Genomic DNA, 27602 nt, shown 5'->3' with positions numbered 1-27602 from the left:
GCGGATGATTCTCAAATTTATTTACCACTGAAATATGGGCATAAATGTGCCATTCAGTCTCTTCATGCATGTTTGGCAGAAGTTAAGTGCTGGCTTGCGAAAAACTTTCTCCAATTAAATGAGGATAAGACCGAGATTATTTTATTTGGAAATAAGGGGTGTGTGGATGATGACTGCCTGGGGTTGTTTCCTGGGAAAAAACTGTCTAGCGTAAGGAACCTTGGTGTCATTTTTGACTCTGAGCTGAAATTTGAGCAGCAAATCAATGCTGTCGTTAAGAATAGCTTCTTCCATCTTAGATGAATATCTAAATTGAAATCTATCCTTACTTTTAATGATATGGAGAAGGTTGTTCATGCCTTTGTGTCATCGCGTTTGGATTATTGTAATGTGTTGTATCTGGGTGTGAGTCAGGCTTCCCTCTCCCGTTTGCAGCTTGTTCAGAACTCAGCTGCCAGACTTTTAACGGGCACTAAGAAGAGAGAACATATTATTCCAGTTTTCATTAAACTGCATTGGTTACCCATACGATATAGAATTCAATACAAAGCGCTGTTGTATGTTTTTAAGTCTCTGCATAGCCCCTGAGTATGTTACTGATTTAATCAGCCGCTGTCAATCCAGCAGGTCTCTGCGCTCAAATGATCAGTTGCTTCTTGTGGTTCCACGAACACGTGTAAAATGTAAAGGTGACCGGGCTTTCTCTGTTGGAGCTCCTAGGCTTTGGAATAACCTTCCTCTGTCTGTAAAAACCTGTCCTTCATTGGGTGTTTTTCAGAGTGTGCTTAAAACTTATTTGTTTTCCCTAGCATTTGATAATGCTTTGTAAATTGTGTATGTCATATGTTTTTTTTTTGTACTTTTTCTTTTATATCTCCTGTACAGCACTTTGGTTCCACTTGTGGTGTTGAAAGTGCTTAATAAATAAATAAATAAATAAAGTTGAAAAGTTGAAGTTGAACAGGCTAGCGAAATGCTAACACGCGATAGTGATTTAGATTAAAAGCTAGTTTAAACAGGGAAACAACAGGGAATGATATTAGTGGAATAACATAGAGATTGAGGATTTCGGATTTAGCCTACATGTGATTAATTAACCCTGGGAATTAGAGACAGCTTGTACTTTCATGGAGAGGGTGGTCGTGCAATGCAAATGTGAATATTTCAAACAACATGATTATTGACCTTTTCTATTAACTCCAGATCCGCAGCTTCTCCCCTGTTATGTGTGCGGCCTCCGCAGTGAAATCTACTAAATGTGCTCTAATAATTCTCTAAAAGAGTTGTGGAGTTGAGGAATCGGGTGAGTTCACACATGCAGGTTCTGTCCAAAGTCTAATGAGCTTTTTTGTGTGCTGGCTACATATTGTATCTTCCTTCTTAAGCAGTTTGTTCAAATAAAGTTTGGCATAAGCACTAGAAGAATTATCTCACACAAAAAATTGAGTAAAACAGCCCAGTTTTTGTCTGGTTTATTTTTGTTGATTTAATTATATAATACAAATGTAGTATATATTAGCAGTGCTGATTTAGTGTCATATTTATATACTATTATTGTTACAAACAGAGGTGACATGGAGAACTGATGGCAGGGGTAAACCTGAACCAGGAAGTGAGCAGATGAGGTGAGTATTAGAAGAGAGAGTCCAGCAGAATGGTAAAGTCAATGGGTAATACTGTACTTCTCGATTGCAGGTGACTGGATGAACAGGACGATGGAGCGAATGGAGACCAGGAGACAAGACGAGGAGACACTCAGGAGACTAGGACAACAGGTAGGTAACACAGGTGAGTCCGTGGAAGCAAGCAGTAGCGAGAGCATGTGCAAACGAGACCGGACAGTGACTGAGTGAATACGTGGGGCTTAAGTGCAGGTGGTGATTGCAGTGATGATGACGTGCAGGTGCGTGTAATCAGTATTCCAGTGAAGGTACACGTTGTGTCTGGGAGTGGGTGGAGCCTGGCGTGCTTGTGACATTACCCCCCCAGGAGAGGGAAAACAGCTATCGCCCCACTTCAGGAGCTCTCCTGTCTTCCAGGAGATGACAGGGCTGTACTGCTCCAACCATGGGCGCCCTAGGATGATGTCAGCGGTGGATTTCTCCAGAACCAGCGGATGTTGATGTTCCATATGGAGGATTCCCACTTGAATGCCGAAGGGGCCCACGGAACGAGTGACCTGTTCCCGACTGAGTGGCCTTCCAGTTATCGACTGGATCTGGTAGATGGTTGGAGTGGCAGTCGTGCGGAGCTTGAGCTGGCGGCAGAGGGTGCCCGAGATGAAGTTGCCGGCTGACCCAGAGTCGAGGAGGGCAGTAACTGGAAGGGATACACCAGCAGCAGTAAGGTTTACAGTAGTGGTGAGTGGTTGCATTTTACGTAGGAATGGAATGATAGCACTCACCATGGGACGTGGAGGACGGACGGGGCATTCGGAGATGTAATGACCGGGAGTACCGCAATACAGACATAGACTCTGGGTCAGCCGCCTCTGCCGCTCAGCCGCTGTCAGTCGGGAATTCTCCAGCTGCATAGCCTCATTGGCTGGTTCTGGAGGGCTGACACAGTCTGGTCGGCGGAGGAAGGGAGAAAATGACGGCTGGCCCTGGTGTTCTTCGATACACGACTGCATACAAGTGGCGAAGCGGATGGAGAGTTGGATGAATCGTTCAAGCCAGATGGTATCCTCGTATGCAGTGAGATGCAGCCGCACCCGAGGATCCAGACCCTGTCGGTAGGTTGTTATCAGGGATTGCTCGTTCCAACCACTGGCAGCAGCGAGGGTTCTAAACTGGAGGGCATACTCATTTACAGACAGAGATCCTTGTTTCAAATGATAGAGCTGCTCACCGATAGACGAGTCCCAGGAGGGTTTTCCAAACACTTCCTTGAAGTGTGCGATGAAACTGGTGAGGGTCTGAATCACAGGGTTGTTATTGGACCACAGAGATTCCGCCCAATGTAGCGCTTTACCAGATAGCTGCGAAGTGATGAACGCCACCATGGCGCGATCGTGTGGGTACAGGTGCGGCTGCATCTCCAGGACCAGCGAACATTGTAGTAGAAATCCGTTGCATTCCTCCCCCGAACCAGAGAAGGGCGTCGGTCTGGCCATGGGACTGGCACACTCGGGGGGCGAAGAAGCGGTGGTGTTGTTTCCGGAAGTGCTTGCTGGTGAAGGTGCAGGTGGGCTGGAGGGAAGAGCTCGCCGAACAGCATTGACAAGCTCCTTGAAGGGATCCGGGGTGCTCATCCTGTTGCTGTGCAGTGTTGGTCCGGTCTTCTGTTACAAACAGAGGTGACACGGAGAACTGATGGCAGGGGTAAACAGAGTTTATTAAACAGAACCAGGAAGTGAGCAGATGAGGTGAGTATCAGAAGAGAGAGTCCAGCGGAATGGTAAAGTCAATGGGTAATACTGTTGTCACAGGGTAGGCCAACCTGGCTGCACTCACCCCCAAGACCCGTACCACCCTTGGGGAGTCGGACAGAGGCCCGGCAAGGATGACAGACAAGGTTTCAAGTAACAATCTTTTTATTAACTATAAAAGTGGAAAGGGGGATCTAAAATGGTGAGTCTTCTAGGCAGGGTCGTTCCGTCCTGAGGACCCGCTTCACTGCCTAGCAATCAGGTGAGTATTCGGGTATGAGTTCCTCTTGAAAGACTGGCAGACACAGAGCTTGTAACGGAGAAGTTCACTGCAACGCAGACAGGTGAATACACAGGTACGTAATCGTCTTCCTCAGAAATGACAGACAGGGGACTTACGGCTGGAGGGCTTCACTGCAAAGCAGTCAGGTGAATACACAGGTACGTAATCCTCTTCCTCAGTGTGGCGAACAGCGAGGCCGAGGGACCGTGAGGGCGGGACGAGGCGGCGCTCATCAAGGAGGATGAGCGCCAGCTGCGCGCCGCAGCGATCTCGGCCCTCACGGAGGAGTGAGGGACTATAAAGGAGGAGCGACGACAGTGAGGGACGAGAGAGGACCAGGCCTGGATTTTGTGTTAGGTTTTATTTTGTGTTCGCTGCAGTCGTCCGTGAGGGGCTGCAGCTTTTTATTTTCATTTGTGTTTGTATGTAGGCGGCAGTCGACCGCGAGGGGCTGCCGCCGCCATTTTATTTTGTCTTTATTTTGATTAAACATTTTGAATGTCCGCCGGTTCCCGCCTCCTTCTTCCCGTACAAACAAATTTTACTACACTCAGAAATGACAGACAGGGGACTTACGGCTGGAGGGCTTCACTGCAAAGCAGTCAGGTGAATACACAGGTACGTAATCCTCTTCCTCAGAAATTACAGACAGGGGACTTACGGCTGGAGGGCTTCAGGCTGGAGGGCTTCACTACAAAGCAGTCAGGTGAGTGTTCAGGTATGGATTCCTCTGGAGGGACTGGCAGACACAGGGCTTGTAACGGAGAAGTTCACTGCAACGCAGACAGGTGAGTACACAGGTACGTAATCCTCTTCCTCAGAACTGACAGAAAAACTCAGGTAAGTAGTAGACATCCGGCGGGTTTAAGTTCACACTTCACACAACAACACAGTGCATCACATCACTTCAGCACTGCAATTCAACACTCAGTGGGAAATACATATATCAATGGCCGTTGCCCATTTTCTGACCTGGCATTCACGTCAGGGAGTCCCATAGACAAGAGAGTGGGGATGAGACCGATTGCCCTACTCACAGTCTCTCACAAACGATCTTATTTGTCCAACGATTTCCTCCTTCCGGTCGAGTCGGTGTGCTCCTCTCCCAAACTCACAATGCCATGCCCGTTTTGCCAGCCCCACTTCCTCTTCTCCAAGCTCACACTTCCTCCGCGATTCACAGCCCCCAACCAACCCCCACTTCCTCTTCTCCAAAGCTCACATTTCCTTCGAGATTCACAGCCCCCAAAAACCACCTCCTTTGCTCCATCCTCTCTCCTTTTATCCTACCCTAATGGCAACGTAATCCAACGTGCACAGCTGCCAGCGATTTCCGCTGATCACCCCATTTGCGGGCATTTTCCGCTAACCCGGAACTAGCCCGGTGTGCCGTTATTATTGGTCCGACGGGAGGAAATCGCGGCGAACATTATTTCCGCCTTGAAAGTTCGAATTTTGTCACCCCGTGACACTGTACTTCTTGATTGCAGGTGACTGGGTGAACAGGACGATGGAGCGATGGAGACAAGGAGCCAGGAGACAAGACGAGGAGACACTCAGGAGACTAGAAGAACAGGTAGGTAACACAGGTGAGTCCATGGAAGCAAGCAGTAGCGTGAGCATGTGCAAACGAGACCGGACAGTGACTGAGTGAATGCGTGGGGCTTAAGTGCAGATGGTAATTGCAGTGATGATGATGTGCAGGTGCGTGTAATCAGTATTCCGGTGAAGGTGCACATAGTGTCTGGGAGAGGGTGGAGCCTGGCGTGCTTGTGACAATTATAGTATTTATTCATATTTCAAAAAACTCAAGATCTTCACAATATAACATCACCAAGGCCTTTAGATTAGACTGACCAAATATGATGTTGATCTGATTAAATCTCTAGGAGGAGTTAATCACAGCGTAAAACATGCCATTTCCTGTTGCCCACAGGTGGCGCTATGACTGTCACTGAATATTGGCATGTTGATGTTTTCAGGCAAGGACTCTAATAAAACATGTGAAGTTTGGGGCAGATCGGAAATTGTATGTCCGAGTTACAACAACTTCCTTTTTCATGGCGAAACATCAGATTTTGCAAGGCCGCCACGGACACGCCCTACAGGGAAAACTCAAGATCTTCGCAATTTAACGTCGCAAAGGCCTTTAGATTAGACTGACCAAATATGATGTTGATCTGATTAAATCTCTAGGAGGAGTTCGTTAAAGTACAACGTCTGGAAATGGCACATTTTGCAACAAAAAATTAAAAATATCTGACTTCCTGTTGGTTTTCAGATTTTGCACGTAGAGACTTTTTTGTAGGTCCTGGGCTGTTACATGTGTCTACCAAATTTCATAGCTGTACGTGAAACGTAGCGGGAGGGGCACTACGTTAGGTGGCGCTGTCGAGCCATTTTGCCACGCCTAATTCTGAATACCATAACAGACGTAAATTTTCGCCAATTTGGACGAGTTTTGAAAGTTTTGTGAGTTTTCGAGCGTGTTTAGGCCCCCAAAAAAGCGATTCATTCGGGAGAAGAATAATAATAATAATTAAAGCTGCGAGCAGCGATGACGGGCCCAAGCCGGTGGCACCGCCACGCCGGTGGCATCAGCATAACTGTGCACGGCAGGCAATATGCATTTAAACAGGATAATTTTTTTTAAATCGCTCGAATATGTCACATTTACCGCAGCAGCTGGTGCCACTATCACCACAAGCCACACCCATGATGTCATTTAAATGTAGATGATTTTTAATGTCATGGGATGAAATAGATCTCTTTCAAATATGTGAAAAGTTATCTTTTCCTGCTCAAAATGTTATAAGTCCAGAAGGCCAGTATTTAATTCAAGGTATTTGTATAGTTCTTTTTTTACTTATTCACAAGTGATAGTTATTTGTGATAGTCTATGATATGAAAGGGGTAAATTATCATCATCAAGAGAGAAAGGCACACACACAAACTCACAGGGTGAGAGAGAGACCCCACACACACACACCCAGGGTGAGCCTGAGAGTGGGGGGGGGAGGGGAAGGACTGAGAGAGAGGCAATCTGCACATTGAACAAGATTCACAAGATTTTAACAACAAAAAGAAATAAAATCTAAAATCTAAATGGTGGGAGAAAGTTTTTTTTACTTCAATCTCTGAAAACATTATTTTGAATATATTTGAAATCACAGATGTTGGGTGATGAGAATTGTAACTCAAATATAATTTAGAAAACTAGTCCTGTCTGAATAGTGATATGTCAGTGAGATCAGCTCGGGCGTGCACACCGTCTATGGGTGATGTCACGTATTTTGCGAAATGCGCGGTTAGGTGATGTGTCGCCCTCCACACGTTGCGAAACAGACTCCGAAATGGGGAAATGTAAATTTGCGGACTCCTGGTTGGAGTAGGATGAGTTTAAACAATGGCCGCAGGGTTTTTCTATGGTTTTTCCTGCATAGCGGCCGCCTCCGTCACATTTCGTGCCACCTCCGTCTGTCGACAAAACTCAAGACAGGCAGTCACTTGCTCAGATTAGGCATGTCGTGGTAATTAAATAATCATCAGAAATATATATTGTCACATGATCTTTCAGCAATCTTTATTAGTATTTTATGATTTGCTAGTACAAAGTCATCTAAAGCCATTCCATAGCTGAATGTCTTTCCTCCGCTGTAGCTGTCCATCATTCTCCGTTCAGCATTCAAACTGTGCGTCGTGTTTGGTTACAGTCAGTCAGCTGTTCGGTAAAGCTCACTCCAAGATGATATATTCCCGTTATAATACTTGATATGCAGATAAAATAATTTATCTTCCTGGAGTTTATCTAGCGGTTTCTGAGCGATGTTGTGCTCCCTACCCGGGTGACAACACAAGGCATCACACGCACAATAACCGGAATTTAAAACTGTGAAGAAACCGACCGATATACAGAGTAGACTAGGATTTGTGCGCTCAACGCTCATCGTTTCTTTATGCCGTGAACTTTTTAATGTGCACTCGCGGTGCACTGCGCCCTCTGACTCCATGTTGCTTTAAGCGCATCATTCTGCACCCGGGATGCGCATAAGCGCATTGTGCCACGCTTTCATATATTTTCATAGTTTTGTGCACTTAAAGATGATTAAAAAAAATCTTGTTCTCACGTATCTATCATATATTTGTTGCCCCTTTACAGAGCTGCACATTACGTTTACAATAAACTATAAATCTTGAAATGTTATATTATTTGTGTAGGCCCATATAATTATTTACATTCATATATAAATTAAATATAAATTGTTTTTTTTTATAAATGTATTTAATAAGAACACAAAGTAATTTGTACCTTTTCATTAACATTTTTAGATTTTATAAAATTAGTCCAGAGATGTTTTTTCAAGAATTACTTTTTGTAATTGCAAATTTTTTTAACTATCCACTCACCTAATTTAATATATATTTTTGTTATAGCTTATGATTATATATTTTTATTTTATTGCTCAACAGTAGTTCTCATCGCCGATGAGGTCTTTAAATATTTTGAGAAGGTCTTAAAAAAGTATAGTATAGTCATTCCGTTTCATGTTGACCGAGTTTGGTGGTACTTTAGTTGAGTATTTGTGCACATTTATGTGTGTGCGTGTGTGGTCAAACTGCAAACACAAAACAATTCACAATTATTATCTAGTAATGTTCACATCACCAAATACGTTTCTAAAACATTGTAACATCAGCTTTGTGTACTAAGCATTAAACTTTGTTTAACTAAATGCAACATATTTTACAGGCAATACAAACTGTAAATGTCTAAAACAAAACAAATATATAACATTAGGCGTTTAGGCGCTAATCGCAAATAGCGATCTTCATAGTGATACACAAACCATCACAACACTTAAACAACATAACACTACTCACCACGCTGGGAATATAATGTAAGATAATAGTTTTAGCTGGAATTATTAAATGTTCAAATCTTCATTTGAGATCAACATGGCTTTCTCACTCAGTTCTCTAAGTTCAGTTTGTTTTTCCCTGCACTTCTTCCTGCACGATCACATCACTTGCGCTCACCGGAACAACGTCCTTAAAGGGGCAGCACCCAACATTAGGGATTACCAGTCCCCCCCCCCCCCTCCCCCCCCCCCCCCCCCCCACACACACACACACACACACACACACACACACACACACACACACACACACACACACACACACACAGACAAATCCCTGAAGAGATGGAATGTTTTTTTTTTATCCTGTTTCAAAACTAACACAATGCTGCCATCTTGTGTTCATTGAGGGGAGGGCACACACAGGCACAATACATTATACAAATAAATATTTATAAAATATATATATATATTCATCTGAAAAATAGTATAGTCATTTAAAATTAATCTAAGTTCAATTGCCAAACATACAATCTTAATTTAATTGAAATCAAAATATGATTTTACAAGATATGAGAGAATTTCTGTTCCCCTTTTTTGTCCTTATTTAATCCCTCGCCATGGCAACACCGTTTGAGATATCCAAAATCCGTTCACATTTTAGCATCTTCCGTATCTTTGTTTCATGTTGACCGAGTTTGGTGGAGATTGAATAAATCGCCTACGAGGAGAACGTAAAAACTCAGACCCCGATTTAACCAACAATTCACCTTAAAACCAAAATATCTGACTTCCTGTTGGTCGGAGCTAATGACTGTAAATTAGAAAGTTGTCCGGCTCGAAGAGAACAATATATGTACCGAGTTTGGTGACTGAAGATAAAACTAACCCCCCCACTTTTGTCAAAAGGTGGCGCTAGAGAGGCCCTCATCCCCGCCCATTTCTGATGCTTTACCCATGTGTACTGACTGACATCTCTGATGTGTGTGTTGAGTTTCAAGCAGTTTCAAGCAATTTCAAGCATGCTAAGAGCCTCAAAACAGCCAAAAGATTATTAAACTTTGACACGTTGCCATGGCAACAGTATTTGAAATTTCAGGAATCCATTTCATACGTCTCTATCTGTCATGTTTTCACATTATACTGATGAAGTTTGAAATAAATCGGGTCAAAATAAAATGGTGATTCAAAGCATTTTTGAAAGTGACACACTTCCTGCTGCCAGTTGGTGGCGCTATAACTTTGACTCACAAAAGTCATATCCATGTGATCGGCCTCTTACAACGAACACACAGCTGAAGTTTCATCCAAATCCGTCCATGTTTGCAAAAGTTAAAATACACTTCCTGTTTCCCTTTTCTCGCCATAAATTCGTTGCTTCGCCACGGCCAAACCATTTGAGATATCAAAAATCCGCTCGCAATTTAGCATCCTGGATATGTTCACTTGATGCTGACCGAGTTTGGCAATGATCGAAACAATGGCCTCGGAGGAGTATATTAAATTCCAGAGCATGCGTCTTCCGAACAAGCCATAATAGCTCACTTCCTGTAGGGCTGACGCATAACTTAGAGCACGAAAGTTGTTTGGCCCAATGAGGTCTATATGTGTACCGAGTTTCATACATGTACGTGCAAGTGTGTTTGATATATGGACCAAGTTTTCAGACCCCACTTTAGGGGGCGCTGTCGAGCCCCCCTGCCACGCCCGGGTACCAGCTTCAGCCCGGCTCTGATGGCCGCGCATTCCGACGCCCGTGCGAAGTTTCAAGAGTTTTCGAGCATGTTAAGTGCCCCAAAAGTACCCGAGAAGTCGAAAAAAAAAACAAAAAAAAAAACAAAGAATAATCCTTAGGGGAACAATAGGGCTCTGCGCCCTTTGGGCTTGGGCCCTAATAATAATTAAAGCTGCGAGCAGCGATGACGGGCCCAAGCCGGTGGCACCGCCACGCCGGTGGCATCAGCATAACTGTGCACGGCAGGCAATATGCATTTAAACAGGATAATTTTTTTAAATCGCTCGAATATGTCACATTTACCGCAGCAGCTGGTGCCACTATCACCACAAGCCACACCCATGATGTAATTTAAATGTAGATGATTTTTAATGTCATGGGATGAAATAGATCTCTTTCAAATATGTGAAAAGTTATCTTTTCCTGCTCAAAATGTTATAAGTCCAGAAGGCCAGTATTTAATTCAAGGTATTTGTATAGTTCTTTTTTTACTTATTCACAAGTGATAGTTATTTGTGATAGACTATGATATGAAAGGGGTAAATTATCATCATCAAGAGAGAAAGGCACACACACAAACTCACAGGGTGAGAGAGAGACCCCACACACACACACACCCAGGGTGAGCCTGAGAGTGAGGGGGGAGGGGAAGGACTGAGAGAGAGGCAATCTGCACATTGAACAAGATTCACAAGATTTTAACAACAAAAAGAAATAAAATCTAAATGGTGGGAGAAAGTTTTTTTTACTTCAATCTCTGAAAACATTATTTTGAATATATTTGAAATCACAGATGTTGGGTGATGAGAATTGTAACTCAAATATAATTTAGAAAACTAGTCCTGTCTGAATAGTGATATGTCAGTGAGATCAGCTCGGGCGCGCACACCGTCTATGGGTGATGTCACGTATTTTGCGAAATGCGCAGTTAGGTGATGTGTCGCCCTCCACACGTTGCGAAACAGACTCCGAAATGGGGAAATGTAAATTTGCGGACTCCTGGTTGGAGTAGGATGAGTTTAAACAATGACCGCAGGGTTTTTCTATGGTTTTTCCTGCATAGCGGCCGCCTCCGTCACATTTCGTGCCACCTCCGTCTGTCAACAAAACTCAAGACAGGCAGTCACTTGCTCAGATTAGGCATGTCGTGATAATTAAATAATCATCAGAAATATATATTGTCACATGATCTTTCAGCAATCATTATTAGTATTTTATGATTTGCTAGTACAAAGTCATCTAAAGCCATTCCATAGCTGAATGTCTTTCCTCCACTGTAGCTGTCCATCATTCTCCGTTCAGCATTCAAACTGCGCGTCGTGTTTGGTTACAGTCAGTCAGCTGCTCGGTAAAGCTCACTCCAAGATGATATATTCCCGTTATAATACTTGATATGCAGATAAAATAATTTATCTTCCTGGAGTTTATCTAGCGGTTTCTGAACGATGTTGTGCTCCCTACCCGGGTGACAACACAAGGCATCACACGCACAATAACCGGAATTTAAAACTGTGAAGAAACCGACCGATATACATAGTAGACTAGGATTTGTGCGCTCAACGCTCATCGTCTCTTTATGCCGTGAACTTTTTAAATGTGCACTCGCGCTGCACTGCGCCCTCTGACTCCATGTTGCTTTAAGCGCATCATTCTGCACCCGGGATGCGCATAAACGCATTGTGCCACGCTTTCATATATTTTCATAGTTTTGTGCACTTAAAGATGATTAAAAAAAATCTTGTTCTCACGTATCTATCATATATTTGTTGCCCCTTTACAGAGCTGCACATTACGTTTACAATAAACTATAAATCTTGAAATGTTATATTATTTGTGTAGGCCCATATAATTATTTACATTCATATATAAATTAAATATAAATTGTTTTTTTTATAAATGTATTTAATAAGAACACATAGTAATTTGTACCTTTTCATTAACATTTTTAGATTTTATAAAATTAGTCCAGAGATGTTTTTTCAAGAATTACTTTTTGTAATTGCTAATTTTTTTAACTATCCACTCACCTAATTTAATATATATTTTTGTTATAGCTTATGATTATATATTTTTATTTTATTGCTCAACAGTACTTCTCATCGCCGATGAGGTCTTTAAATATTTTGAGAAGGTCTTAAAAAAGTCTTAAAAAGGTATTAAAATTTACTTCAGGATTCCTGCATATACCCTGCATATGCATCATACGTGATCTTGGCAAACACAGCACATGACATTTTTATTTAAAATTAGAAAGTTTTAAATTAGTTAAATTAGATTAGTTAAATTAGAAAGTTGTCCGGCTCGAAGAGAACAATATATATACGGGGACACATGAAATGTCTACAAATGTATGTCCTCAGAAATCACAGAAGCACACACACACACGAGTCTATCTATGCGTCGAGTGTGTGTGTGTGTGTGTGTGTGTGTGTGTGTGTGTGTCAGTGTCCCTTGATTAGCTGACATGAGACGCATCCACACAGATAGAACACTGACTGACAGACACACACACACACACACACACACCAAACTCACAGGGTGAGAGAGACACCCCCCCCCCCCCCCCACACACACACACACACACACGTGCGCGCACACACTCAAACACACACACACCCAGGGTGAGCCTGAGAGTGAGGGGGGAGGGGAAGGACTGAGAGAGAGGCACTCTGCACATTGAACAAGGTTCACAAGATTTTAACAACAAAAAGAAATAAAATCTAAATGGTGGGAGAAAGTTTTTTTTATTTCACTCTCTGAAAAAAATATGTTGAATATATTTGAAATCAATATGTGTGGTCCAATATAAAAAATAAATAGAGAAAGTCACACACACACTCACACACACACACACACACACACACACACACACACACACACACACACACACACACACACACACACACACACACACACACACACACACACACACACACACACACACACACACACACACACACACACACACACAATGATAGAGGGAGAGTGAGGGGGGAGGGGAAGGACTGAGAGAAAGGCACACACACATACTCACAGGGTGAGAGAGAGACCCCCCCCCTCCACACACACACACACACACACACACACACACACACACACACACACACACACACACACACACACACACACACACACACACACACACACACACACACACACACACACACACACACACACACAGAGAGTGATAGAGAGGGGGAAGGGGAAAGACAGGCAGAGGGCATTCCATAGACTTAATGGTTTTTATACTGTACAAACTGTAAATTCTATCCCCCTACACTACCCCTAAGCCTACATATCGCACACACACACACACACACACACACACACACACACACACACACACACACACACACACACACACACACACACACACACACACACACACACACTACCCCTAAACCTACCATCACAGAAAACATTCTGCATTTTTACATTTTTATTAAAACATTGTTTAGTATGCTTTTAAAGCTATTTTGATTTACGGGGACACATGAAATGTCTTCATAAACCATGATTATGTTGTAATAAACACCCCTCCAACACACCCATTTCTGAGGCTTTGCCCATTTCCACTGACTGACATCTCTGATGTGTGTGTTGAGTTTCAAGCAATTTCAAGCATGCTAAGAGCCTCAAAAACAGCCAAAAGATGATTAAACTTTGACACACTGCCATGGCAACAGTATGTAAAATATCAGGAATCCATTCATATGTCTACATCTGCCATGTTTTGTCTTTTTACTGATGAAGTTTGAAGTAAATCGGGTGAAAACAAGACAGTGATTTAGCATTTTTGAAAGTGACACACTTCCTGCTGCCAGTTGGTGGACACACACACACACACACACACACACACACACACACACACACACACACACACACACACACACACACACACACACACACACACACACAATGTTTGTTTTTGTGAAATGTGAGGACATTCCATAGGCGTAATGGTTTTTATACCGTACAAACCGTATTTTCTATCCCCTTACACTGCCCCTGCACCTAAACCTACCCATCACAGGAGACTGTGCAGTTCACTTTCTGTGAAAAAAACCTTGTTCTGTGTGATTTATAAGCATTTTGAAAAGTGAGGACATGGGGAACGTCCTCATATGTCACCCTCTTTTTGTAATACCTATGTCATACCCATGTCATTATACACATTTGTGTCCTGATATTTCACAAAAACATGCCCACACACACACACACACACACACACACACACACACACACACACACACACACACACACACACACACACACACACACACACACACACAGACAGACACACAAACCCCTTAAAGCTATTTCATTTATGGGACACAGGAAATATTCTTATAAACCATGTTTTCATTGTAATTTGTAGTATATTTTTAAAGCTACTTGGTTACATTTTAATAATACATTATTAAGTATGTTTTTAAAGATATTTTTATTATGTGGACACATGAAATGTCCTCATTAACCACTACGTTGTAATAACAGTGTAATACCCATGTCATTATACAAATTTTCGTCCCTAATAAATCACATAAACAAGCACACACACACACACACACACACACACACACACACACACACACACACACACACACACACACACACACACACACACACACACACACACACACACACACACACACACATACACACACACACACACGGAGAGAGAGAGTTTCAAAAATAACAACACTGCTACCTTTTAGTGAGGGGAGGGCAGACAGAGAATAAATATTCAGAAGAAATATATTAAATAAAATAAATATATTGATCTGAAAAATAGTATGTATTATTTTAAAGCTATTTGGTTACATTTTAATAAAACATTGTTTTAGTATGTTTTTAAACACACACACATACACGTTGTAATACCAGTGTAATACCCATGTCATTATACAAATTTGTGTCCTCATAAATCACAAACAAGAGAGAGAGAGAGAGAGAGAGAGAAACAAGTTTTTTTTTTATCCTGCTTCAAAACTAATACAATACTGCCATCTTGTGTTCATTGAGGGGAGAGCAGCAGACACAGAGAATTTCTGTTCCCCTTTTTTGTCCTTATTTAATCCCTTGCCATGGAAACACCGTTTGAGATATCCAATATCCGTTCACATTTTAGCATCTTCAGTATTTTTGTTTCATGTTGACCGAGTTTGGTGGAGATTGAATAAATCGCCTACGAGGAGAACGTAAAAACTCAGACCCCGATTTAACCAAAAATTTACCTTCAAACCAAAATATCTGACTTCCTGTTGGTCGGAGCTAATGACTGTAAATTAGAAAGTTGTCCGGCTCGATGAGGTCAATATATATACTGAGTTTGGTGATTGTAGATGAAACGAAGCCCTTCACTTTTGTCAAAAGGTGGCGCTAGAGAGCCCCTCATCCCCGCCCGTTTCTGAGGCTTTGCCCATGTGTACTGACTGACATCTCTGATGTGTGTGTTGAGTTTCAAGCAGTTTCAAGCAATTTCAAGCATGCTAAGAGCCTCAGAACAGCCAAAAGATTATTAAACTTTGACACGTTGCCATGGCAACAGTATTTGAAATTTCGGGAATCCATTTCATACGTCTCTATCTGTCATGTTTTCACATTATACTGATGAAGTTTGAAATAAATCTGGTGAAAATAAGATGGTGATTCAAAGCATTTTTGAAAGTGACACACTTCCTGCTGCCAGTTGGTGGCGCTATAACTTTGACTCACAAAAGTCATATCCATGTGATCGGCTTCTTACAACAAACACACAGCTGAAGTTTCATCCAAACCAGTCAATGTTTGCACAAGTTAAAACACACTTCCTGTTTCCCTTTTCTCGCCATAAATTCGTTGCATCGCCACGGCCAGACTTTTCGAGATATCAAAAATCCGCTCGCAATTTAGCATCCTGGATATGTTCTCTTCATGCTGACCGAGTTTGGCAATGATCGAAACAATGGCCTCGGAGGAGTATATTAAATTCCAGAGCATGCGTTTTCCGAACAACCCATAATAGCTCACTTCCTGTTGGGCTGAAACATAACTATGAGCACGAAAGTTGTTCGGCCCGATGAGATCTAAATGTGTACCAAGTTTCATACATGTATGTGCAAGTGTGTTTGATATATGGACCAAGTTTTCAGACCCCACTTAAGGGGGCGCTGTCGAGCCCCCCTGCCACGCCCGGGTACCAGCTTCAGCCCGGCTCTGATGGCCGCGCATTCCGACGCCTGTGCGAAGTTTCAAGAGTTTTCGAGCATGTTAAGTGCCCCAAAAGTACCCGAGAAGTCGAAGAAAAAAAAAAAAAAAAAAAAAAAAACCAAAGAATTAAAGCTGCGAGCAGCGATGACGGGCCCAAGCCGGTGGCACCACCACGCCGGTGGCATCAGCTTAACTGTGCACGGCAGGCAATATGCATTTAAACAGGAGAATATTTTAGAATCGCTCGAATAGGCCACATTTACCGCAGCAACTGGTGCCACTATCACCACAAGCCACACCCATGATGTAATTTAAATCTAGATTAATTTTAATGTCATAGGATAAAATAGATAAAAGTTATCTTTTCCTGCTCAAAATTTTGTAAGTCCAGAAGGCCAGTATTTAATTCAAGGTGTTTGTAGTTCTTTTTTACTAATTCACACTAAAGTGATAGTTTTTTGTGATAGTCTATGATACGAAAGGGTTAAATTATCTTTCCCAGAGAGAAAGGCACACACACAAACTCACAGGGTGAGAGAGACACCCCCCCTCCCCCCCACACACACACACGTGCGCGCACACACACTCAAACACACACACAGGGTGAGCCTGAGAGTGAGGGGGGAGGGGAAGGACTGAGAGAGAGGCAATCTGCACATTGAACAAGTTTCACAAGATTTTAACAACAAAAAGAAATTAAAGCTGCGAGCAGCGATGACGGGCCCAAGCCGGTGGCACCGCCACCCCGGTGGCATCAGTTTAACTGTGCACGGCAGGCAATAGGCATTTAAAATGGGAAAACATAAAAGGACTATGTCAAAGTCATCTGAATTCACCACATTAACTGCAGCAGTTGGTGCTGCTATGACCACAAACCACAACAGCCACATCTATGAGATCAATTAAATTTATATGAATTTCATGTCAGATTATGTCAAAGGTCAAATTGGAATGAGTTCAGAATACCATTCGAATGCTGATGTTGTTTTATTCTAACACTTCTCTTCATGTGTTTTTGAGCTACCTTAGCTACCGTTTGTGCACCAATCTTATGCACCATAAAACATGCTTTCATTTCAATATGGGTGGTCCAATAAATTTTTTTTAATAAAAAATGTATAAATGGAGCCAAATCACAGAAACTGCAAAGATGATTTTAATATCAGTGTCAGGTAAGAGTAAGATGCGTGTCTACATTTTATGGAAGTTTATTATAAATAGCCACTTTTATAAAATCATGTGAAATTTATGTTTTAATACATTTATATTATATCAGTAAATAATTAATTTAAAGACATGTGCATCATACGTGATCTTGGCAAACACATCACATGACGTTTTTATTTCAAGTGATAGTTATTTGTGATAGCCTATATGAAAGGGTTAAATTATGATCAAGAGAGAAAGTCACACACACACACACACACACACACACACACACACACACACACACACACACACACACACACACACACACACACACACAATGATAGAGTGAGAGTGAGGGGGAGGGGAAGGACTGAGAGAAAGGCACACACACAAACTCACAGGGTGAGAGAGAGACCCCCCCCCCCCACACACACACACAGATAGAGAGGGGGAAGGGGAAAGACAGGCAGATGGCATTCCATAGACTTAATGGTTTGTATACTGTACAAACTGTACATTCTATCCCCCTACACTACCCCTAAGCCTACATATCGCACACACACACACACACCATAGCTGTCAACCCTCCCGTTTTTTCCGGGTTTCTCACGTATTTTAGCTCTTTTCCCGCTGTCTTCCCGTTTTAGTATTTTCCCGTAAAATATCCCGTATTTTTACGTTCTGATTGTGTTAACTCAGAACACGCAACTATCTGGTTTAGTGCCAGAAGACGCGAATGAGAAGTCGCGCGCACTGTGAGAAAATTTTCCGTGCACTCATCCGAGAGCGCACACACGTCTCTCAGCGCGCAAATATTGAGTTCTCTTTCAAGTCTTGCTCTTGAATGGACAAACTCACGCAAAAAGTATGTCAACATATTGATGAGTATTCTAGCAGACATAGTCTGTATATGGCTTAAGTAAGCTTTATACAGTCCAGAAAAGACGACGCATATCCGAGGTCTTAAAGGGGCAGTAGCCTTTACTGCTGTCTGTTTAATGTCAAACAAAAGACAAAAGCATCACTCACTGCTCTTGATTGAATAACGTTTGTAAGTTTAATAGGATTAATCTTTAATTTATACAGTCATATATGCAATGTTATTTTACATTTGATCAATTTCTGTACCTGAAAACTAATGTTAGACGTACCTGAAAAACCTGAAAAGCATAGTTTATTTTATTAGTATCTTTGCTCAATAGTATTTATTTGTGCTGCTGCTTGTATTTAAATGATTTGTTCTTATTATTTTCTTTTGTTTTATTTGACAGTAGTCCTTTTTTCCCTGAACATAGCAAATACTGAACCGTACCGAAACGGTGAACCTTAAACCGTGATACAAACCGAACCGTGAGCAATCTGTACCGTTACACCCCTAGCGTAACGTATGATAAAATGACTGAAAAAAGGTTGGGAAACACTGGCTTAGGCTACTATCGAAGAAGAAGAAGACAGTTGCAGCCGCGCGGTTGGGAGGAAGAGGGAAAAAGTAGCGGGAAGTAAACTTCAAGGAGAGTATAGTAATAATAAATGATAATAAATGGAATAAATAAATAATAAATGAAAATAATAAATGTTATATTTACCCATGGCCTTCCCTGTTATACAGAAATGTAATAGTTATCAAACCTTCCTTAACTGTATAAATAATAAATGAAATATAGATGAATCATCATTAAAGCTACAATTTTCTCTGTTCCCGTTGTTCTTTGATGAACATTAATGACAGGCTGACTCCACAAAATGACTCTAATTTGCCTCTTTGAAAAATAATTCTCTAATTTAACCTTATTACTATACTAATTGTAATATAAATAATACAAATATTAGAAGAAAAATATTTTAAGTGGTCATTATTGACAATAAATATTGCACAACTAGTATTTAGTACCAAAAGATCTCCTCAAAATATTCAATAAATATTATTGAACTAAAATATAGAACATTTATTTAATTGAAAAATAGTTAAGGTGTATGGTCACATTTGACCATCAATTAGTATGAGTATGACCAATTAGTATGGAATACCTGAAGGCTAAGTACAATAAAAAACATTAACATTAATGTTAACATTGTTGCATTACTCTCCATTATAAAACGATCCTGTATGGTTGATGTAATAATCAATGCACACTATGCTGTACTGTTTACCAAAACTTGCTGCAAACCCCTGTAAAGTGGAGCTGTTGTGTATCAAGCCATTCAAATGTATTGACACAGCGCTAGAAGTATTGAGATTTCTGTGAAGCACGACTGCGCGCGCCGCCGGGAGATGATAGAGCATGTCGCAACTCCGAATGGTTTTTCAACACTCTGGCTTTAACTGTTATGCCATATTAGCGCCAAAACGCTATTTATTGTTTGAATTTCGCATTAAAACTTTAAAAAATGTAAAAGCTTAGACATTGTTTAATATCAAAAGCAGGTTTGGCAATTTGGCGTGAGATTAAGTTGGGCAGCGTGAGAGCGTGAGACAGAGCCTGAAAGCGTGAGTGTCACGCCAAATGCGTGAGAGTTGGCAACCCTAGGCAAAAGAGAACTCGATGTGAGCAGGAAACTGACGCGAGTCTATCTATGCATCGAGTGTGTGTGTGTGTGTGTGTGTGTGTGTGTCAGTGTCCCTTGAATAGCTGACATGAGACGCATCCACACAGACAGGACACTGACACACACACATACACATACACACACACACAGACAGGACACACACACACACACAGACAGGACACTGGCATACAGCGCGCTCTCTTGTGTCTTGTCGCGCTTGGAAGCATGTACATGAATAGGAGCGTGATCATGTAACGCTAAGCAAAAATGGATATAAAAACGGACGCTGTGTTATTTGCGTTAAATATTTTTAATGCGTTAAGCTTCCGTTTCACGTTGACCGAGTTTGGTGGAGATTGAATAAATCACCTACGAGGAGAACGTAAAAACTCAGACCCTGAATTATACAAATATTCACGTTCAAACAAAAACTTTCTGTGAAAAAAAGACACTTATAAACAGACACTTGTAGAAAATAATGTGAATTTTTTTTTTTAAATAAATTTGAACTATGTCAGTAAATAATGAATTTAAAGACAAATGTGTCAAAAGTGATCTTTGCAAACACAGCACATGACCTTCTGTAAAGCACATGTATAGAAAACACACTCACACTCCTCTGTTTTAAAAAAAGAGTTCTGTCTGAATGAGTACATGAAATCACGGCTGTCAGATGATAAGAATTGTAACTCAAATGTGATTTAGAAAATGAGTTCTGTAGTGATATAGTGTCATAGTTCATGTCCACATTAACCACTACGTTGTAATACCAATAGCCATGTCATCATACACATTTGTGTCCTCATAAATCACATAAGCAAGCACAGAGAGAGAGAGAGAGAGAAAGGGAGTTTCAAAAATAATACAACACTGCCCCCTTTTGGTGATAGAGGGGAGGGCACACAAACAGTCAAAAACATTATTAAACTTTGACATGTTGCCATGGCAGCATTATTTGAAATATCAGGAATTCATTCATATGTCTCTATCTGTCATGTTTTCACATTATACTGATGAAGTTTGAAGTCAATCGTGTGAAAATAAGATGGTGATTCAAAGCATTTTTGAAAGTGACACACTTCCTGCTGCCAGTTGGTGGCGCTATAACTTTGACTCACAAAAGTCATATCCATGTGATCGGCCTCTTACAACGAACACACAGCTGAAGTTTCATCCAAATCAGTCAATGTTTGCACAAGTTATTACACACTTCCTGTTTACCTTTTCTCGCCATAAATTCGTTGCTTCGCCACGGCCAAACCGTTTAAGATATCAAAAATCCGTTCGCAATTTAGCATCCTCTGTGTCTTGACTTCATGCTGACCGAGTTTGGCACTGATTGAAACAATGGCCTCGGAGGAGTATATTAAATTCCAGAGCATGTGTTTTCAGAACAACCCATATTAGCTCACTTCCTGTTGGGCTGACACGTAACTTAGAGCACGAAAGTTGTTTGGCCCGATGAGGTCTATATGTGTACCGAGTTTCATACATGTACGTGCAAGTGTGTTTGATATATAGACCAAGTTTTCAGACCCCACTTTAGGGGGCGCTGTCGAGCCCCCCTGCCACGCCCGGGTACCAGCTTCAGCCCGGCTCTGATGGCCGCGCATTCCGATGTGTGTGCAAAGTTTCAAGAGTTTTTGAGCATGGTAAGGGCCCCAAAAGTGCCCGAGAAGTCGAAAAAAAAAATAAAAAAAAAAACAAAGAATAATCTGAGGAAGAACAATAGGGCTCTGCGCCCTTTGGGCTTGGGCCCTAATAAAATCTAAATGGTGGGAGAAAGTTTTTTTTATTTCACTCTCTGAAAAAATTATTTTGAATATATTTGAAATCAATATGTGTGGTCCAATATAAAAAATAAATGACACAATTAATAAATGGAACCAAATCACAGAAACAGCAAAGATGATTTTAATATCAGTGTTAGGTAAGAGTAAGATGCGTGTCTACATTTTATGGAAGTTTATTATAAATAGCCACTTTTATAAAATCATGTGAAATTTATGTTTTAATACATTTATATTATATCAGTAAATAATTAATTTAAAGACATATGCATCATCCGTGATCTTGGCAAACACATCACATGACGTTTTTATTTCAAGTGAAAGTTATTTGTGATAGCCTATATAAAAAGGGTTAAATTATCATCATCAAGAGAGAAAGTCACACCCACACACACACACACACACACACACACACACACACACACACACACACACACACACACACACACACACACACACACACACACACACACACACACACACAGTGATAGAGTGAGAGTGAGGGAGAGGGGGAGGGGAAGGACTGAGAGAAAGGCACACACACAAACTCACAGGGTGAGAGTGAGGGGGAAGGGGAAAGACAGGCAGAGGGCATTCCATAGACTTAATGGTTTTTATTAGGGGGGTAACGATTCGTTTTAACAACGATACGATTCGTATCACGATTTGAGGTTGTCGATGCGATTCAAGGACGATATTGGTTAATTTAGAACGATACGATCCGAAACGATTCAGTGACTTGAAATCGATTCAGTAACTTTTTAGCCAAAAATTGTGTGACTGAAATAAATATCTGGATACTGGTCAGTGCAGGTGAAGTTTCAAAGATTCCTGTTGTTTCTTGTAAGGGAATCCGGTATATCAATTAATTATGGATATAAACAAACAAGTAAACAACAATTAATGGCAAATGCATTAAAATTTTATTTGAATAAAGTGCAACCAACAGTTTAGGTTGAATTAACAGGAAGATAACCTTTTCTGCTCTCATTTTCAATATTCAATACATATTCAATAAAAGCACAGTAAGTGCAACCAACATTTCAACAGTAGGTTAACCTGCTACTTCTGCTTTTGTTTTCCAACATAAAAATATTACAATATTAATATAAAAAATAAAGTGCAACTAACTTCTCTTCAGGTTTAATTAATAGTAAGTTTACCTGCTACTTTTGCTGTTGTTTTTCAACATTAAAATAATACAAATACAATATTAATATCAAAAATAAAGTGCAACCAACATTTCTTCAGATTGAATAAACTGGCCTGCTACTACTCTCAGTTTAATAAACAAACAATATTTAACAAAAGATAAAATGTAACCAACTACTCTTCAATGACTCTACAGATTTCTTTTTCAAAAATATCACCATGATCTGACCTGTGCGTTCACTATGTCGCCAGCAGTACTAAAAACTCGCTCTGCTGGCACACTGGGGTCAGGAATGCACAGGTAACAAGCAAGGGTTGAAAGTACAGGTGGCTCTTTCTCTTGGTGGCTTGATAATTTCTCGCTCGTTGGCTTCTCCTCTGCCATGCGCCATGCTATGTTTTGTTTTCTCAAGCCCCGTTCACACCGCCAGCAACACGCAGCGACAAAGCGACACGATCCCATTCATTTCAATGAGCGCTGCTGCTGGTGCGTTGCGATGATGTCACAGATAGGCAGACTGAATCGAGTAACGTTTAACGCCTTTATCATTAAAAGTGCTAAGAAAAAACATCCATATAAAGTCTGACGTGCTTAAATCCAATGCGTTATTTCCTATGATCGATACAATCGATTGATTACCTTTTAAAACGATGTTAGATCGATATATGTCGTCCGGAAGGCCAACTTGCCGAGCACAGATCGATGTAGTTAGATCATAGGAAAATAAATCGATACATCGATGTAGTAGATGAATCGTTACACCCCTAGTTTTTATACTGTACAAACTGTACATTCTATCCCCCTACACTACCCCTAAACCTACATATCACACACACACACACACACACACACACACACACACACACACACACACACACACACACACACACACACACATACACACACACACACACAGGGCCGTTTGAAGAAATTTGGGGGCCCCAAGCAAAATGGACATAGAGACAGTGCAAATACTGTTGTTGCATATACTGTCCATAAAATTTGAAAACATTTGCAAAAAACACCACTGTATCATTAAAAAAAAAATTGTAAACCTTTAACCATTTTTAAAACATCTATAAACATTACATAGATAGACAGACCAGATATTCCTAACACTTTGGGAATACTTAAGGGTTACTAGTTGGTTTGTAAACTGTCTAAAAACATTATCTAGATGGTTATTATAAAGTTGCAACAGATGACTATAATACCTTGATAAATAGTTAATAAACAGTACCAGTAAAACATGTGGGTTGTCCTGATACTGTACTTCAAAATGTAACAGTGTAAAAATTGCCACAGAATAAAGTAATTGTTCAAGATCCATTGGTAACTTATAAAAATAATGTCATATTTGCAAACTGTCACTACCGTATATATCCCGACACTAGCACACTAAGATAAGCTATGAAAAAAATAATGTTCCTCTGCCTCTTTCTGGTTAAATAATGTTTATAATAATTGTTAATATAGCATGCTATATTAACTATTCCAGGTTATTTATGCATAGCATAAATACTAGTTAGTATAGCATGCTATGCCACTTTCATAAAAACATATTACAAAGCTATAGCAATCTCATGTAATTTCGTCTGTTCGAAAAAAAAAGTTGCTCTAACTGTTCGTTACAAGCAGCATTTGCCGTCAGGCAGGTAACGATAGCTAACATAAACATATTTTTGCTAGCCTACCTGCTGCAAACTTACACCATTTTTGTACAAGACAAGTAGAGCTATTTTATCCAGTGTAATTTATCACATACCACTATCTTGTTTTTTTTCTTATCCTCCTCTTCCTTTCTCTATTTTCTTTTCTGGCTTCCTGAAGCATAAAATTCCGCTTCAAATCCGAGGATGTTTTGTATTTTGCCGCAGCAGAGATCGCGTGGTTGGCTGGCTGCTGTCAGCGACTACTGAGAGGGGGCCTTTTAAGGGGGATCCCGATAACAGTGTCATTGCACTTTACTGCATTGACTATCAATGGGGCGCTCACACAGTTTGTCGTTTCATTTTATTCTTAACCTGTCGCTGTCTTGGGGCCCCAGGCCAGCTCGGGGCCCCAAGCAATTGCTTGGTTTGCCTGCCTTGTCGCGACGGGCCTGGTGTGTGTGTGTGTGTGTGTGTGTGTGTGTGTGTGTGTGTGTGTGTGTGTGTGTGTGTCAGTGTCCCTTGATTAGCTGACATGAGACGCATCCACACAGACAGGACACTGACACACACACACACACACACACACACATACACAGACAGGACACTGACACACACACACACACACACACACACACACACACACACACAGACAGGACACTGGCATACAGCGCGCTCTCTTGTGTCTTGTCGCGCTTGGAAGCATTTACATGAATAGAAGCGTGATCATGTAACGCTAAGCAAAAATGGATATAAAAACGGACGCTGCGTTATTTGCGTTAAATATTTTTAATGCGTTAAGCTTCCGTTTCACGTTGACCGAGTTTGGAGGAGATTGAATAAAATCACCTACGAGGAGAACGTAAAAACTCAGACCCTGAATTATACAAATATTCACGTTCAAACAAAAACTTTCTGTGAAAAAAAGACACTTATAAACAGACACTTGTAGAAAATAATGTGATTTTTTTTTAAAAATAAATTTGAACTATGTCAGTAAATAATGAATTTAAAGACAAATGTGTCAAAAGTGATCTTTGCAAACACAGCACATGACCTTCTGTAAAGCACATGTATAGAAAACACACTCACACTCTGTTTTAAAAAAAGAGTTCTGTCTGAATGAGTACATGAAATCACGGCTGTCAGGTGATAAGAATTGGAACTCAAATGTCATTTAGAAAATTAGTCCTGTAGTGCTATACTGTCATAGTTCATGTCCACATTAACCACTACGTTGTAATACCAGTGTATGTCATCATACACATTTGTGTCCTCATAAATCACAAAAACAAGCACAGAGAGAGAGAGAGAGAAAGGGAGTTTCAAAAATAATACAACACTGCCACCTTTTGGTGATAGAGGGGAGGGCACACAAACAGCGAAAAACATTATTAAAATTTGACATGTTGCCATGGCAGCATTATTTGAAATATCAGGAATTCATTCATATGTCTCTATCTGTCATGTTTTCACATTATACTGATGAAGTTTGAAGTCAATCTGGTGAAAATAAGATGGTGATTCAAAGCATTTTTGAAAGTGACACACTTCCTGCTGCCAGTTGGTGGCGCTATAACTTTGACTCACAAAAGTCATATCCATGTGATTGGCCTCTTACAACGAACACACAGCTGAAGTTTCATCCAAATCAGTCAATGTTTGCACAAGTTATTACACACTTCCTGTTTACCTTTTCTCGCCATAAATTTGTTGCTTCGCCACGGCCAAACCGTTTAAGATATCAAAAATCCGTTCGCAATTTAGCATCCTCTGTGTCTTGACTTCATGCTGACCGAGTTTGGCACTGATTGAAACAATGGCCTCGGAGGAGTATATTAAATTCCAGAGCATGTGTTTTCAGAACAACCCATATTAGCTCACTTCCTGTTGGGCTGACACGTAACTTAGAGCACGAAAGTTGTTTGGCCCGATGAGGTCTATATGTGTACCGAGTTTCATACATGTACGTGCAAGTGTGTTTGATATATAGACCAAGTTTTCAGACACCACTTTAGGGGGCGCTGTCGAGCCCCCCTGCCACGCCCGGGTACCAGCTTCAGCCCGGCTCTGATGGCCGCGCATTCCGATGTGTGTGCAAAGTTTCAAGAGTTTTTGAGCATGGTAAGGGCCCCAAAAGTGCCCGAGAAGTCGATAAAATAATAATAATTAAAGCTGCGAGCAGCGATGACGGGCCCAAGCCGGTGGCACCGCCACGCCGGTGGCATCAGCTTAACTGTGCACAGCAGGCAATAGGCATTTAAAATTGGAAAAACTAAAAGGACTATGTCAAAGTCATCTGAATTCACCACATTAACTGCAGCAGTTGGTGCTGCTATGACAACGAACCACAACAGCCACATCTATGAGATCAATTAAATTTAAATTAATTTCATGTCAGATGATGTCAAAGGTCAAATTGGAATGAGTTCACAATACCATTCAAATGCTGATGTTGTATTATCCTAACATTTCTCTTCATGTGTTTTTGACCTACCTTAGCTACCGTTTGTGCACCAATCTTATGCACCATAAAGCGTGCTTTCATTTCAATATGGGTGGTCCAATAAATTTTTTTTTATAAAAAAATTTATAAATTGAGCCAAATCACAGTAAAATGCAAAGATGATTTTAATATCAGTGTCAGGTAAGAGTAAGATACGTGTCTACATTTTATGGAAGTTTATTATAAACAGCCACTTTTAGAAAACCATGTGAAATTTACTTTTAATACATTTAAATTATATCAGTAAATTATTCATTAAAAGACATCTGCATCATATGTGATCTTGGCAAACACAGCACATGACGTTTTTATTTCAAGTGATAGTTATTTGTGAAAGCCTAAGAGAGAGTGGCAGAAAGAAAGACATGGAAT

This window comes from Gobio gobio (assembly GCF_949357685.1).
Source record: "Gobio gobio genome assembly, chromosome: 12".
In the NCBI taxonomy this organism is placed as follows: Eukaryota; Metazoa; Chordata; class Actinopteri; order Cypriniformes; family Gobionidae; genus Gobio; species Gobio gobio.
Note: the sequence above shows the minus strand (reverse complement) of the source record.